This window comes from Coccinella septempunctata, chromosome 2 (assembly GCF_907165205.1).
Source record: "Coccinella septempunctata chromosome 2, icCocSept1.1, whole genome shotgun sequence".
NCBI lineage: Eukaryota > Metazoa > Arthropoda > Insecta > Coleoptera > Coccinellidae > Coccinella > Coccinella septempunctata.
This window is the reverse complement of record NC_058190.1, coordinates 50729219-50743339: the sequence shown is the minus strand read 5'-3', so window position 1 is coordinate 50743339 and position 14121 is coordinate 50729219. Positions and strand designations below refer to the sequence as shown.

At 38.4% G+C, this 14121-nt stretch overlaps 1 protein-coding gene across 9 annotated transcripts in view; it reads left to right on the top strand.

Annotated features, from left to right (window-relative positions):
* Positions 1 to 14121, top strand: part of LOC123306296 (probable nuclear hormone receptor HR3) — an 89352-nt gene that overhangs the window by 57254 nt on the left and 17977 nt on the right. The window contains exon 1 of one of the 9 annotated variants that reach the window (XM_044888212.1): positions 12132 to 12460. The exons of 7 other annotated variants lie outside the window; for them this stretch is intronic. The gene's annotated coding sequence lies outside the window, so the exon portion shown is untranslated. Of the gene's footprint in view, positions 1 to 12131; positions 12461 to 14121 lie in introns of those variants that run through there. One more of the 9 variants, XM_044888221.1, reaches the window with a different exon arrangement.

Sequence of the window (14121 nt, the reverse complement as noted above, 5' to 3'; positions counted from 1 at the left end):
GAGTAAGAACAATGGAATCCCATTCGTTAAATGAAATAAGATAGATATCTTGATTATAAGCCAATAACTCTTGCACAGCTCGTGCAAGAGAAGCCTGATAATTCTTGAAGGACCCATTACAGTAACGCAGAACCTGATGCGGTTTCCCTGTTTAAAACGAGAAAAAATTGTTGATTGCACAGCGGGGTTATTGAATACAGGGTGTCCCTGTCACAACTAAGACACCAAATCTCACAAAACTAGTCGCACAACCGACTGAATGAAGAAAAAAGCCAAATGTCTCGTTGAGCGAAAAATACTGCGTGTTGATTGAGCTCAGGAATAACATTCTCTTTTGATATATTCGCGGACATCAATCTTGCCTGAATAATTATTCATCGATTCCCAAACAACCGTTCATTTCCGCATGATACGGGCCACGAATATAGTCTTATAAAAATAATTCGTAATCTTTCAACCGCAGCATCCATCATTTGGAACTGGCCGGGCAGCTTTCTTTCGGATGCGAAAAGAAAGTTAACGGTTCTATACGAAACGGAAAAATGGGGAGGGCGTTTCCCTCCAAATTTCTCGTTATGCAAGATCATAATTATTTTTAATGCCGGACCAGTGGCGTGGAAGGAAACATTTCAAGTTGTGCTTTTGGAATCTGATGACGACAAATAAGTGTCCTTCTTTCAGGACTTTACACCTTCCTATAATCTATTAGGTAGAATGTTTAAAGTTTTTGGTTTTGAATTTTCATTCATCTCTAAAGATGAAGAAAGCCTTCTTACCAACAACACCGCTAGAATACAGCATAATGGCTCTACAACCGACCATTTCTCAACCAACTCTGGAATAAAACAAGGCTGCGTATTAGCGCCTTTACTGTTCAATATTTTCGCCATAGCTGTATCGATAATTGCTGACATGAGCATGCCCGTAAGAGGTGTTGGGATAAGATTCAGATTTGATGGAGGCCTGTTTAACCTGAAGCGCCTCAGAGCAAAAACCCGTACCAAGTTTATCACGGAACTTCAATATGCAGACGACTGTTCACTCATCGCTAGCAGCTCAGAGGATCTACAGATAATGATGGACACCTATAAACATATATACGAAGCTTTAGGCCTTAGACTCAATATTGACAAGACCAAAATCCTGGTAAGTCCGCAAGAAAGCCTTCAAACAGATATCAGCCTGGACAATGAAACTCTAGAACAGGTCGAGCAGTTCAAATACTTGGGAAGCTTCATAAATACTAGGGCTAACCTTGACACGGAAATACACAACCGTATCAATTCGGCATCACGGGCATTCTGGAAGCTGAAGGACAGAGTGTTCCAAAATCACGACCTCAATCTGAAGACCAAGACAGCTGTTTACAGAGCAGTGGTCCTCCCAACGCTTCTTTACGGAAGCGAAAGCTGGACTCCCTACAGGCGACATATTAAACAGCTTGAACAGACGCAGCAACGTCATCTAAGACAGATAATGCACATCAGATGGTTCCACAAAGTTTCGAATGCAGAAGTCTTGCAGCGCGCGAGTTGTACTACAATTGAGACTCAAGTAACGAGGGCCCGACTCAGATGGAGCGGCCACATTCTGAGGATGCAAGACACAAGACTCCCCAAAATAGCTCTATACGGCGAACTCACTGAGGGAGCTCGGAAACCAGGAGGCCAGTATAAGCGGTTTAAGGATACACTACATCAATCCCTAAAATCAGTTAATGCCAATCATAACTGGGAACAACTAGCGTTAGACAGGTCACAGTGGAGGTCTTTGGTCCACAGTTATAATGGAGAATCGAGAAGGATACAGCGGCGGCCAGATCTGGTTGGAGACTATCCATGCCCTGAGTGTGGAAGGATCTGCAGGTCACGGTTGGGTCTCTTTAGTCATGGGAGGGCACACAGTCGCAACTAGCACTAAGAAGTTACAAGTCTGTTCGAATTTTTTTTTTTTTGTCTTCTTCTTTTTGTAGATTTATTTCCGGTAACGGGATACAGCAATGAAAAAAATGAATCTCTAATTGGATTCATTTGTAAAGCCTGTTTGTAGCAGCCGAAAATTCTCTGAAGAATTCTCTACAGAATTTTGGCAAAAAACAGCAGAAATTATTTTGTATGCAACTGAACAGTTAATTCTACCGAAAGTACGTATGTAACTGCAGAGATTTCATTGTGCATTAATTCACGAGTGAATTCTCTAGAGAATTTTCGGCTGTTGCAAACGAGCTTGACAATGTGAACAAAATCAAAATGAAATTTTTTCAAGTGAAGGTACCACTTGCTTCCTTTTTTTACTTCCCTGGTGAGAGTAATCTTACATCCATAAGTTGACGATTGAAATATATATCCCTATCCAGAAAGCATTGTAGAGGAGCTTTAAGAACTAACACTCTTTTATGTGCGCCTCCATATAAATGATGAGACCTCAGGGTCATCTGTACCGATTAATCTCGTCACAATTCATTAGCATATAGTCGTGGCTTTTCTTGTAGAAGACACCAAGGAGCTACACTCCCACAACCGAATTTTTACGATCGACACAGTTCAATGCAGATAATAAACCGCCATTATATCGATTGATTATTACCGATTGGTCTCGATCCAGCCAGACTCAATCATCATACCGCCATAAAACGTTTCGCAACAGAGCCCTAGGCGACGTATTAGAATTTAGATGCACAAAATAACTCTCCTAGCATCTACGTCGGCCAGTACCAGTATGTAACGTATGTATAACGTATGTGAACCTTGCCTAAGCACCGTCTTGTTCGTCTAGCTATAACGATTGGATGACTGACCTACAAACAGGTCATAATACTAAAATACCACACAACGAATGTTAGTGTGTTAAATGTTGCTAGTTATTATTTAGATGACGATTTCCAGAAATAACTACCTTCGTACGGGATTCGAAAGTTTAATGGACTGTTTGAACAGCAACGTCAAGTATGTTGCAGCTCGTTTTGTCACATTGAAAACATTCAGAAAAATTTCACTCCAATGACGGTTTCAATTGAATCATTAGACGTGATACAAATAAACGGAAAGTAAATCCACAACATTTGAAAATAATTCTACTATAAAGAATCATTTAGTTTCCCATGATTATCGAGGGAAGCGAAGTTACAGCAGATCCTTAGAAATTTCCATCCACAATAATAACTCAAATATTAATATGCCTTCGTTCTCCGCTTAGTTATGAGATTTAAGATTAACCTTCTGCAACAGTTCGCCGTGACATGAAAACAGGCAGAAACTGGGTAATAAATCCATATGATCACTTCTTAGGAATATCCACGTTACAAACACAAGAAAACATACATCAATACCCGCTATTCAAAACCGACAATTTCAATTTTGTTCAAGCGATTTTTGTTAAGCGATCGGCTCAGAAGTACACTTGGGAACCGATCGATTTGCATACTGAAAAAAATCAATCACTCGTTATTATAAAATATGATTTAAGGCTTTTTTATGAAACTCATCATGCTGGGATTTTGCCTCGGGCTGGTTTTTCGGATTTGAACCGTTAGACGTAACGCTTCAGTGTTGGATAACTGTAAATGGCAGGTATCAATTACTATCTTTTTTGATTATTGATTGAGGCAATGATGCAACAAGGCGAAACTGTCGTATGTGGGTTAAGTGTACATACACGAATTTGAATGGTTCAATTTTTCCACCATTGTATCTTAGTTATTTCATTAAATCGAACACATGAGAAATTACATTGTCTATCTAGCCCTGACAGGGGATGCTACGATAAGTTTGGCAGCAGCCCAGGCAGCAAACCAATGTTAGGCAAAAAAGATAATTTCCAACTCAGCAACTAAACTACAAAATACCATGGCCAACCGACTGCTTTTATAAAAGTGGATGGACCATATATGTCTATCTATATTTTATGAACTCGTCGATTATAGCCGAAATTTGTCGAAAAAGTGTCGCGCGTAGACCCGGCCGTGGTAGCAGAATTTTCACATATAGCGCTCAGCGACCGCCTTCAATTAAAAATTACATAACGAGCGTGTTTCGAAACCACGTCCTATGAATGTACATGAGAAAACCGTGAGCGGAAACGCTACTTTCGTTAATTCGGAGAAATTAGACGGTGGCGCTCCGTTATTTAGAAAACGTTTCGTGAATTCGGATTGTTCCGCTATTTGCTGGATATGACGTTCGGTTCATTCGGGCGAAACGGCTTTTTTTTCGCTGTATTCGATCCCGAATATCAGGTATATCTGCATTGGAGACTTCGATCAATGTTTCCGACAAAAACGAGAATTTCATGACGAATTAATCATGTTTAGGTTCGCGTAATTTATTCAAATGCACATCGGCCCTTTGAACCAGGATATTGGGGTCAAAATCTAGATATTTATCATCATGTCTGATATTGGCCGGAGAAAAAAGGTTGAATAAGGTATGCCCTTTCATCGGAGGGGTTTAGAAAAATAATCAAATAACACAATGTCAACATGATAAATTCGCTAAGAAATTTCGTTTTCCCAAAGGTACAGAATCCTTCTTGAGGTAGAGAGAATTCCTGAAACTTTTGGTTTGGCATCTCGATCCGAAGTTCGTATTCAACACCGTCTGATTTCAACACCCTGTATTGAATTGTTTATTGTTTGTGGACCTATGCACTTCATCCAAACCCTTGGAGAATAAATTTCAAATTTTATGAATAGCTTGTTGAAGATTCCTAGAAAATACAACACTCGAATAGCTATATAAATAATGTCCTCAATCATTCTTTTTTAGTAAAAATTCAGACCTTCCAAGTGAGCCTTTTCCTAATTTTGATTTATTTTCAGGTAATTATACATATCAATGATGACCTCCCACCCGGAGATTACACTGGTGAGGTATCCTAAATATACCTAATCCTACAGATATATTGATAAGTTGAACTAACATCTATTACATAATTATAATAACGTTGCAAAATGGCGAAGGCGCAATAGTTCAACCTTTTACATTTTCATATCGGTATAAGAAAAGTCCCAAAGCTTTCACTCTTTACGGTATCCCTCGGAAAACAAATGAATATCTTCAATAACAAAAAAAAACCGAAGCTGAACGTAAATCAAAGCTGTCGAAGTAATCACACCGAGTAATATCTCCATCTGCATCTGCACAGTCCACACCAAGCAACACCCGCTTTTGTAATAAACCAATAGTTGTTTTCAAACACGGCTCTTTGGCGACTTCGAGACCAACAAAGTTGTAGCTCTATTAATTGATCCGCGACGTTGCCGGTTCTTTCACTGGATTTTCCCGATTTCGTTCTTCAATTTCATGAACTGAGATTAATCTCACTGATGGATGGTAAAATAGAATACTAGCATGAATGAAAAGTGTTTTTAGGAATCAGCGTTATAAATAATGATTTCTATCGATGAACGATTGTTTCTCCATACTTGATATGCAAAATGCAATTTTTTATTGCAGTAATATCAAGAAGGAGATTGCAATGTGCCATAAAACTGCAAAATTCACAAAAGCGTTCATTTTACTCGTGCTTTCGTGAATATTCATCGTCAAGGAGGTTATTATAATTGTTATAAGGATTATCTTCTATGCCCGTAAGCTCAAACCACCATAGTATTCGATGATTGAAAAAATTCTGAATATGTCGATGGCATTAACGTAAAAATTAGTTTAGCTATTTGAGAAAAAAAATCTAGATTAGAGAACTGTCTCAAAATACGAAACGATAAATTGACAATTCGTAGCTTATCTGATAGAAAACCATAAAATAATTTTTATACTAGAGGAGCTAAGAAGGTTCTAGGAGAGTAGCACAGAATAGCCAGAATAGCAACCTCCAAACTTCCAACTCTCTGTATATTGACAATATCTTGACAATTAAATTTTTAGTTTCGCACTAAGAGACCCACGGATAGTAGTAGTTCTCTGTCGGAATTTCGAACACTTGTGTTATTTATTGTACTTTTTTTGAATGGTGTCCCTGCCAGTTGAAATTGAAAATGATTCATAATAACTCTCACATAGAGCTCAAAAAATTTATGTTTTCAAGAAGTTGGCGAGTAAGAGTGTTCTTGGAAAATGATGGAGAGACGATTTTTCGATCGAAAGCTAGAAGAAATACTCCCAAGTTGAAGAGTTCTCCTTTAACAGGAATCTTTTCCCGACTTCCGATGAAAAACGCCGAAAGCCGACATCGCTGCGGGATTGTGTCGGCATCGTGTTCGTCGTCCTAGTCGGTGCAATGACCGAACTCGCGGTCTCAGTGACCCACTTACCGACCATATGGGACTTGTAGTGATCAACACTGGCCAAACGCAAGTTGCGTTCGAATGCTGGGATATTGGCAGGACGTTTTATTGCTCCTGCGAACACTATTAATGGCGTCCCTTGATGAGGTTATCTCCCGCTCTATCATCTGTTTATCTATCACGAAGGGGGTGAGATCTCTATTTATTTTGGCTGGTCTAGCAAGATTCCATGTTCGGATATAACACGAATTGATGGATTTGACTATAAAAGTAGTTGATTTTTGATGATGGCATTTCCAAACATGAACCTTGAAATCGATGGAAAAAACTGTTCATCCCTGGAATTTACACAAAACGCTTTGATTTAGAAAAATTTTTCTCCAGGGTAGTCCTTTTACCCATATGTGCCTGAATAAACGAACCAGTCTAGTGCTAATTTCTTTTCGATCTTGCAAAGCTTTTATTTTTCCAGAAAAGTAAACTTTGTGTTTTTACGACGTGTTACCTTGAGGAATAATTGGTAATTACGACATCATACTGCAATTAATTAGTTATACATCGAGCATTTTGTTGTTTGCGAGGAATTGGCAATAATTGTGTACACCAAAACGATTGATTGAATTACATTCTGGCTAAATGACATTGAACGTTTAGCCACTACAATTGAGGAAGCTATGTAAGGATTTTTTCCTTAACCATAAAACTTGCTTATCTATGGACACTTCAAGAAAAATTTTCGATAATTGAGGGGTTCAGAGCTGGAGTGAACCAAGTCCATTCAGCCTAGTTTTGAGATGAATGGCTTAGATGTTGTTTATCACTAATTAATGCAAAAGTGACTTCTTTATTTAATATTATTCTTATGTAAGCATATGCTTACATTCTAACCTTTATAAATCTAAAGGAGTCACTTTTGAATAATTGGATGATAAACAACTTCTAAGCCATTCATCTCAAAACTAGGCTGAATGGACTTGGTTCCCTTCAGCTCTGAACCCCTCAATTTGTACTTTTTCCTTCCGTTTCAAACGTTATATTAAATATCAATTTTTTCTGGACCTGTTGTTATCATCACCCCTAAAATGAGACTATTATCGCTCACAATTTCTATTCTCTATTCTGGCTTCTGGAAAACTGGTTTTCCACAGTCGTGTCGCGTTAATTTGCGAGCTATAAGTCCTAAGTGAACTGAGAGAGGGGTATACGGTATACAACAATAATGGAAGCAGACTCTCAGGCACTCGAAATAGGGGGAAAATAAATCAAGCGTTGAATGACAGCCGCCAAACCATTTACAGTCATGAATTTATTCATCAACTCCGATAATAATCACACTTCATCGTAGATGAGATTCTAACAGTGCTTAAATCACTATCCGCCGATATATCTGTTAGTCGTGTCGATGCGAAGTTACGCTCTACAGTTAAATTGAATGCAATTCTATAATAGGTTGCGTAATCACGCATAATTATGCATTTTCGATCTCGATACGACAATCATTACTTGATCGAAATTCGGTGCGAAATAATTCCACATGATCCTAAGAAATCAGAACATTGAATTATACGATTTTCACAAAATGAGTTTTCAAACCACGAAACGTGTTTTGCTATCACAGAAGCATTTCAGGAGGGTGAAGGTTTACCACATTTTCATGGATAAAAACACATTTATGCATAGAACTGAATCCAATATACTTCATTTCAAATTGCACAGAGCATATCTTTCCTGTGGACGTCTGTATACAAGGGAATGTCGATCACAATGGTAGAGGCAGAATCTAGACTCATCTGTGAAGAGAACTCTTCCCCAATCGGCCTCTCCCCAATGGATATAGTCTCTCGCAAAATCCAAACGCGCCCTTCGATGGGCTGGGGTAAGAGCTGGGCCTCTTGCCGCGACACGAGGCCTTAAATCATATTCTCTGAGGCGATTTCTTATTGTCTGAGCGCTAATTTGCACCTCATGAGTTTGCTCAAGCTGAATTTGAAGGAGGCGAGCGGTTGCAAACCGTTGTCTCAACGAAGAAACTCTCAAGTAACGTTCTTGAATGGCGCTGCAACATTCTGGACACACTTGTATGGGAAACTCCAAACCTTTCTGCAATTCTTGTGTATGTCAAAACTACCGCTTGGGCATATTCCTCTTGGGTCAAATTGCGTGTTTCGCGTTGCATAGCGATCGAGTGTAGAAAGTCAAACGAAAGAAAAACTATTGATCACTAGAATTGATCGAATTGATAAATTAGAATAGAGCCAATACATTCAAAATCTGATAATATCATCTTTTTTTATTCCTGCTGGGAAAAAACATCTGTATTGAAGAAAACCGTTGAAAGTGGATAACATATGCATGCATAATTCTGATAAAAATAATTATCATTGAGAACACCTTCAGTTGTAGAATAAATTTGAGATTTCCATAATGTGCGCTAATTTCTTTGCGCAGTGTACATATTTCACTGTAGAAATTCTCATAAAACTACGTCATCTGCATCTACGTAGCCTCATCATTAACACCAAATTATTTCATTTACATGGTCCTTCGAAATATTAGTCCTGTCACTTTTTTCTCTAAACCTGCTGATGAGAAGGCCACTTCCGTTATATCGTTTCTATGAAATCATGAGTTTCACTCTGATCTGAGGGAAATATTTCAAATTTCAATTAGGAGAATGTCGGCTTCTGGCTCATATTGCTAAACAGGCGTGGTTATTCGCTATATTCGTTAGCTCCTATTCAGGCTGACGAGTACGTTATCAGGCAAAATGGCGACATTGTCGTTGTGTGGGAGGAGTAAGGAGGGAGAACAATGCTTTGGGTGTACCTGGAAGAGGAAGGAGTATTCAAGGAAACAAATAGTTCTTCAATTCATCGCTTCACAAAGCTGTATTGTGAACGATGGCGTCGAATGTGATGGAAGATAACTGAATACATTCTGTGCATTATGCTAGAGAAGTCCCGTAGAGACCATAGAATCAAAGAGCAAATCTTTTTCGGATTCTCCAAATTACCTTATCTTCGATTAGTTCAGATGAACTTCTTCGGCTCTGAGTACAGATCTCATATTGTCTTGGAAATAGGTACTTTATGCCCCTTTTTTTTAACGCATATATAGCATGGTGCTACTTACAATGTTTCCAAATGAAACATTAGATATCTATCCGAATATTTGGGTGTCAAGATTCAACAAAACATGAAATATAAAACATAATTTTATCAAGATATTTATTACAAAATGGCGAATGCGCAAAATTTCCTACGAATTCTGAACCAAAAGTTTTTCGCTTATAGGTATCCATATTTTATTATAACAATTTGAATGAAAAACTCTGATGCATTCTGCTTAGTTTCGTTGAAATTTTTCGCCTGCTAGCTTCAGTAACCCTCATTCAACTGAATGATTCACCACAAGGATATTTTTCTTCGACAATGAAAATAAGCACACGAGCAATCCAGAATTTTTTCTAAATAATTCCCATTAGAATCAGATCACAGCAGAGGAAGCCCATATGGCTTCATTTCGTTCAAATCCACGTTCAGAATTTTCACGCCCCATACCGTGAACAACCCCAAAATGCCAGAGAAACATCAGGCACCCCAGTGCGGAAGTTGGCGCCCCATTTTCATCCTGACACCCTGACATTATACCTCGGCCGACTGACGCCGAAAGTCCGGCAACGTCGCCTGACATTCAATAGCCTCCTCGATTATCGCAAATTCAATTAGTAATGTTTGTCAATAAACGCGTTTAGATGCCACATTTTTGCAAGAATTTCCACGGCGACTCGGCGATTGCGGAAGTATTCTGGCGTGGGAGGAAAATGAATGCGAAGAGATAAGGTGAAAATTATACCTCTTGGCGCTCCGAACGATCACACATGGAAAGAGTGTTGATGGGACCTGAAATTGATAAGAACTAACTGCGACTACATAATATGGCTTGATTAAGTCGGTCGATATATCTTCGACGAGATGGGGTGTCGGAATTTTGTGTATATTAGGCAACATTGCTCGGTACCAAGAATGAAAAAGTTTTTGAAACCTTTTCCTAATTTCATCGAATTAGATACTATAGTAGATACAGAAGTTTATAACAGGTTTGGTGCGAAAAATCTATTTCATATTTCTGTATGATACAAGATAAAACTTCATTTCATTTGCTTTGTAGGAAAAGAAAAATTGTAACAAGCCTAAGCGTTCCTTATGCATGACTGGAGTTAACCCTTCCAGTAAGTTATCTATCCATTTCCTTTTCTGCGATATGCGGGGTTAGGCCCCCCTACAAGATACCACATAACGCAAACGTGTTTTATATTGTCATCTTATTGGAATTCTTCGGCTAGAGCCCCAATTTATGACCGCATAATGGCCAAAACGACCGTAGGATTCGTGATACGAACGAAAATCGAGCCCCTATGATCCCTTCTTATCGAATAAATCGATGTTGAGGTGAATGATAACATCCACCCTATCTAGGCCCTTACAGGTGGGTTACTTTACAGCGTTTCGAAATCAATACATTAACTTAGGGGCATCACACTATTTTTTCAACGAAAACTAATGGACGTATACACCAAGATTAAATTCTTTATTTCTTGGAACTTCTGTGCGTGGTGAAAATTTAATCTTCGTTTTCATCAGCCAAAAAATACATTCGAGAATGACGAACTCAAAAAGTACTCCTGGAGTGTTTAATTAATCAAAATTGTTATCTAATGAGTTAGCTTATTCCATTATACTTCTACTGATAGGAATGGATATCACATCAATTTTTTCGAGTGGAGAGCGATTTACTGGCCGACAGCAGTTCGAGAGGCATTGATCCCAATTAAAAACTTCAATGGATTCCTTTCTTTCGTACTTTCGTTGATGGATGAAATCCAGCAAATGGAACAGTCTAAATTGTCAAATGATGATTTCTTCTACGGGTACTGAAGAACACTGAGTCATAAAAATCTACATTATATGAAGCCCTAAGTAGATATTGCCTACACAATAACTCATAAAAATTAATAATTAGGGGTTGAAAATAGCAGCCCCTCATGATTTTATATAATAGTTTTCGTGGGGAAGATTTTCGAAGAAAAATTCTTCTTCCATTCCCATTTTATTTTGGGCAAAAAAGTGTCTTGCAAAATTTCGATACAGTTGATGCTTTACTCAGGATAAATCAAAACTCACAAGCGCTGCTAACCAGTTTCGAAAATCTTTCCCACGAAGACAATTTTTGAAGGAAAATCGTAAGGGGTTGTTATTCTCAACCCCTAATTATGAAGTTATGGGATCGAAAAGAATTATGTGAGCAATATATGTTTAGGGCTTCATATCAGGTGAAGTTTCACGACTGAGTGTCTTTTGGAATCCGTAAAAAAATAAAAAACTGTCAACTCGTCAACGCCTTCCAAAGGCTGTACCTTGGAAGGGAGGTCCATTTAGAAAAAAAAATATATGAACTACCCCTGCTAATTTTCATCGAGGAATCATGTCCTTAAGTTCTTTATTCTTATTTACACCATGTTATAGGCACATATGTAATGAGAGCTGGAAAAATCTAAATAATCAAAAAAATATCTAGGTATCCAAATTTTTTCCATATTCAAATAATTCGTGAAACCTTCCATGAAGTCTGAGAATTCGTGTTGCACTGTCTGGCTCAATATCCATTCATATCCTAAGAGGTGGAGCCAAAAAATTTTCCTGTCATTGAGGGAGGGAAAACCGAGACGATCCGACAACGTCGCAGACAACGACCGAGCGTGTTGTATACGTTGGGGGTCAACGAACCCGCGCCTTAAGTGGGGATTTGATCCTACGTCATCCCCGAAGCTTCGACTTACGTGCCCGTTTTCTTCAAAGCTTCGATCTCGCGTTGGACAGAAAAGGAAGACGTCGAGGCCGTCTTTATCCCGAGTACATTCCCATATTACTACACAGATATACGGACAATTCGTCAGGGGGTTCACTTTCTTAAAAATGTCCAAAATACCGAACGATTTTCGGGCCGGCGTCTCTGAAACGTCACGCGCTCATAGCCGATAGAGCGATCGCCGGAAAATTGTTTTTCCGAAAAGTGCCGCGCGCGATTTTTTCGCCGTTTTCAATCCAGTGCTGTTCCCGGTTCGGCTCGAGTAGGTAGTGTGACTCGTGGAATCCGGAAGTACCGACGGAACCCAACAGGAATTTGTGTGCGTCAAGCTGCGGAATCTCACTCACACACGTATGAATCTGAGAATGACACGAGAGTTCAATGAATCGCTTGTGGTGGTTGTCGATTGATAAGTTTACACTTCCTCGTTTTTTCTTCTTTCCGACACCCTTTTTTCCCGCTTGTGTGGTTCGAATTTCTCTAATTTTATTCATAGGCTGTTCCAATGATTTTCCTCGGCAAAAGTCAATCGATAAATGCTCGAATTTTGAATTGTACATCAGTCAGAAAGGAAAATTCATGTGTGCTTTAGGTAGTGATGTTATGAGAGAATCAGGAATTTCGCCCCACTCCAGTTCTGACAATGACACAGCTGTCAGTGGATTTACGTAAGCCAAATATTGAGTATCACAGGCAAATCGAAACTTTTGCATAACCTACGGACTCAAATTTGATAGAGGACGTATTTTTGAATTGCCCTGAGCTGTTTGTTTAATTTCTGCAACAGTTCATGTTCTTGACATTTGAGAACTGAACTGTCACATTCATACGAATGAACCTATTAACAGGAAATAAAATATCTGATAACATATGAGGATTAGACCCAATGTTAGACCTTCACATGTATGAAGATGCTTTAGGGCTGGTGAAGTTTTGAATAAGCTTTGAATAAAAAATAGAACAGGGTGGAAAAATCCACATGGAATCTTTATATGTCGAGACAAGTCATATTTTATTTTAAGGGAGATACCTATTGATCGTGAATACAAATATGCAAGGTCATATCCTCAATCCTTCTAAAAAATCTGAAATAATTGCCACATTGATGAGGTATTTCAAATTTCGCGTTGTTCAATATTTCATAACTACTACACTAATAACTTTTTACATCATTTCATTAAAAAATGAACCACGTTTATTTAATAGAAATTCCGAGAGAAATTCAATGAATAAACGGCCATCAATGTGTTATTTACCACATGCTAACATTATTCAGTTACAATATCTCTTTGAGAGGTAGGTAAAATGATTTCGAACCAGAAGATGTCTGGGCGCCATTCGTTCAATGCACACCAAAGCTACTTCTTTATTTGTACGAAGAATTCCATTGAAAGGCCCAAAAAATATGCAGATTTAAGACCACTGAACTTTTTATTGTGGGGCCATTCGTAGGAAGGTCTTTGTATGTCTTCAAGAAGTCTTCGAAGATGTCCCTCTTGAAATGAAATGATTCTTTCTCTGCGTATTCTGAAAAAACACCTTCTATTGTAAAAGAGCCACCATCCACGATTTGGTATTCATTATTTGAAAATAATTTTCTATTCCGTGAAATCCTTCACTGATTCATCCTTTTCAGTACGTAGAAATTCTTTCCTCTATCAAAGGTGATAGTTCTGACTCATAAAGTCGATGAACTAACTCGACTTGTATTTTTGATCTTGTTTAACACCAACTCCAAAGCACCGGAGTTCAACCACCTTTACAAAAACGAAAGACTGAGCAATTTCTTACGGAATATCCATAATTAACGGAAAAAAAAATGAAAGCCAAAAGTTTTGGAACAATTTTTCGATGCATCGATATTCCCCTTCAAGTTTTCCGAACATTCCATACCTAATATTCGTTATTTTAACGATACCCGAAGAGTGTAACTGACACCTTTCACGAACAAAAGTGGATATAATCATAAAAAGCGTCAATTAACACCTCTGGCTGGGACCAATCATCTTCGA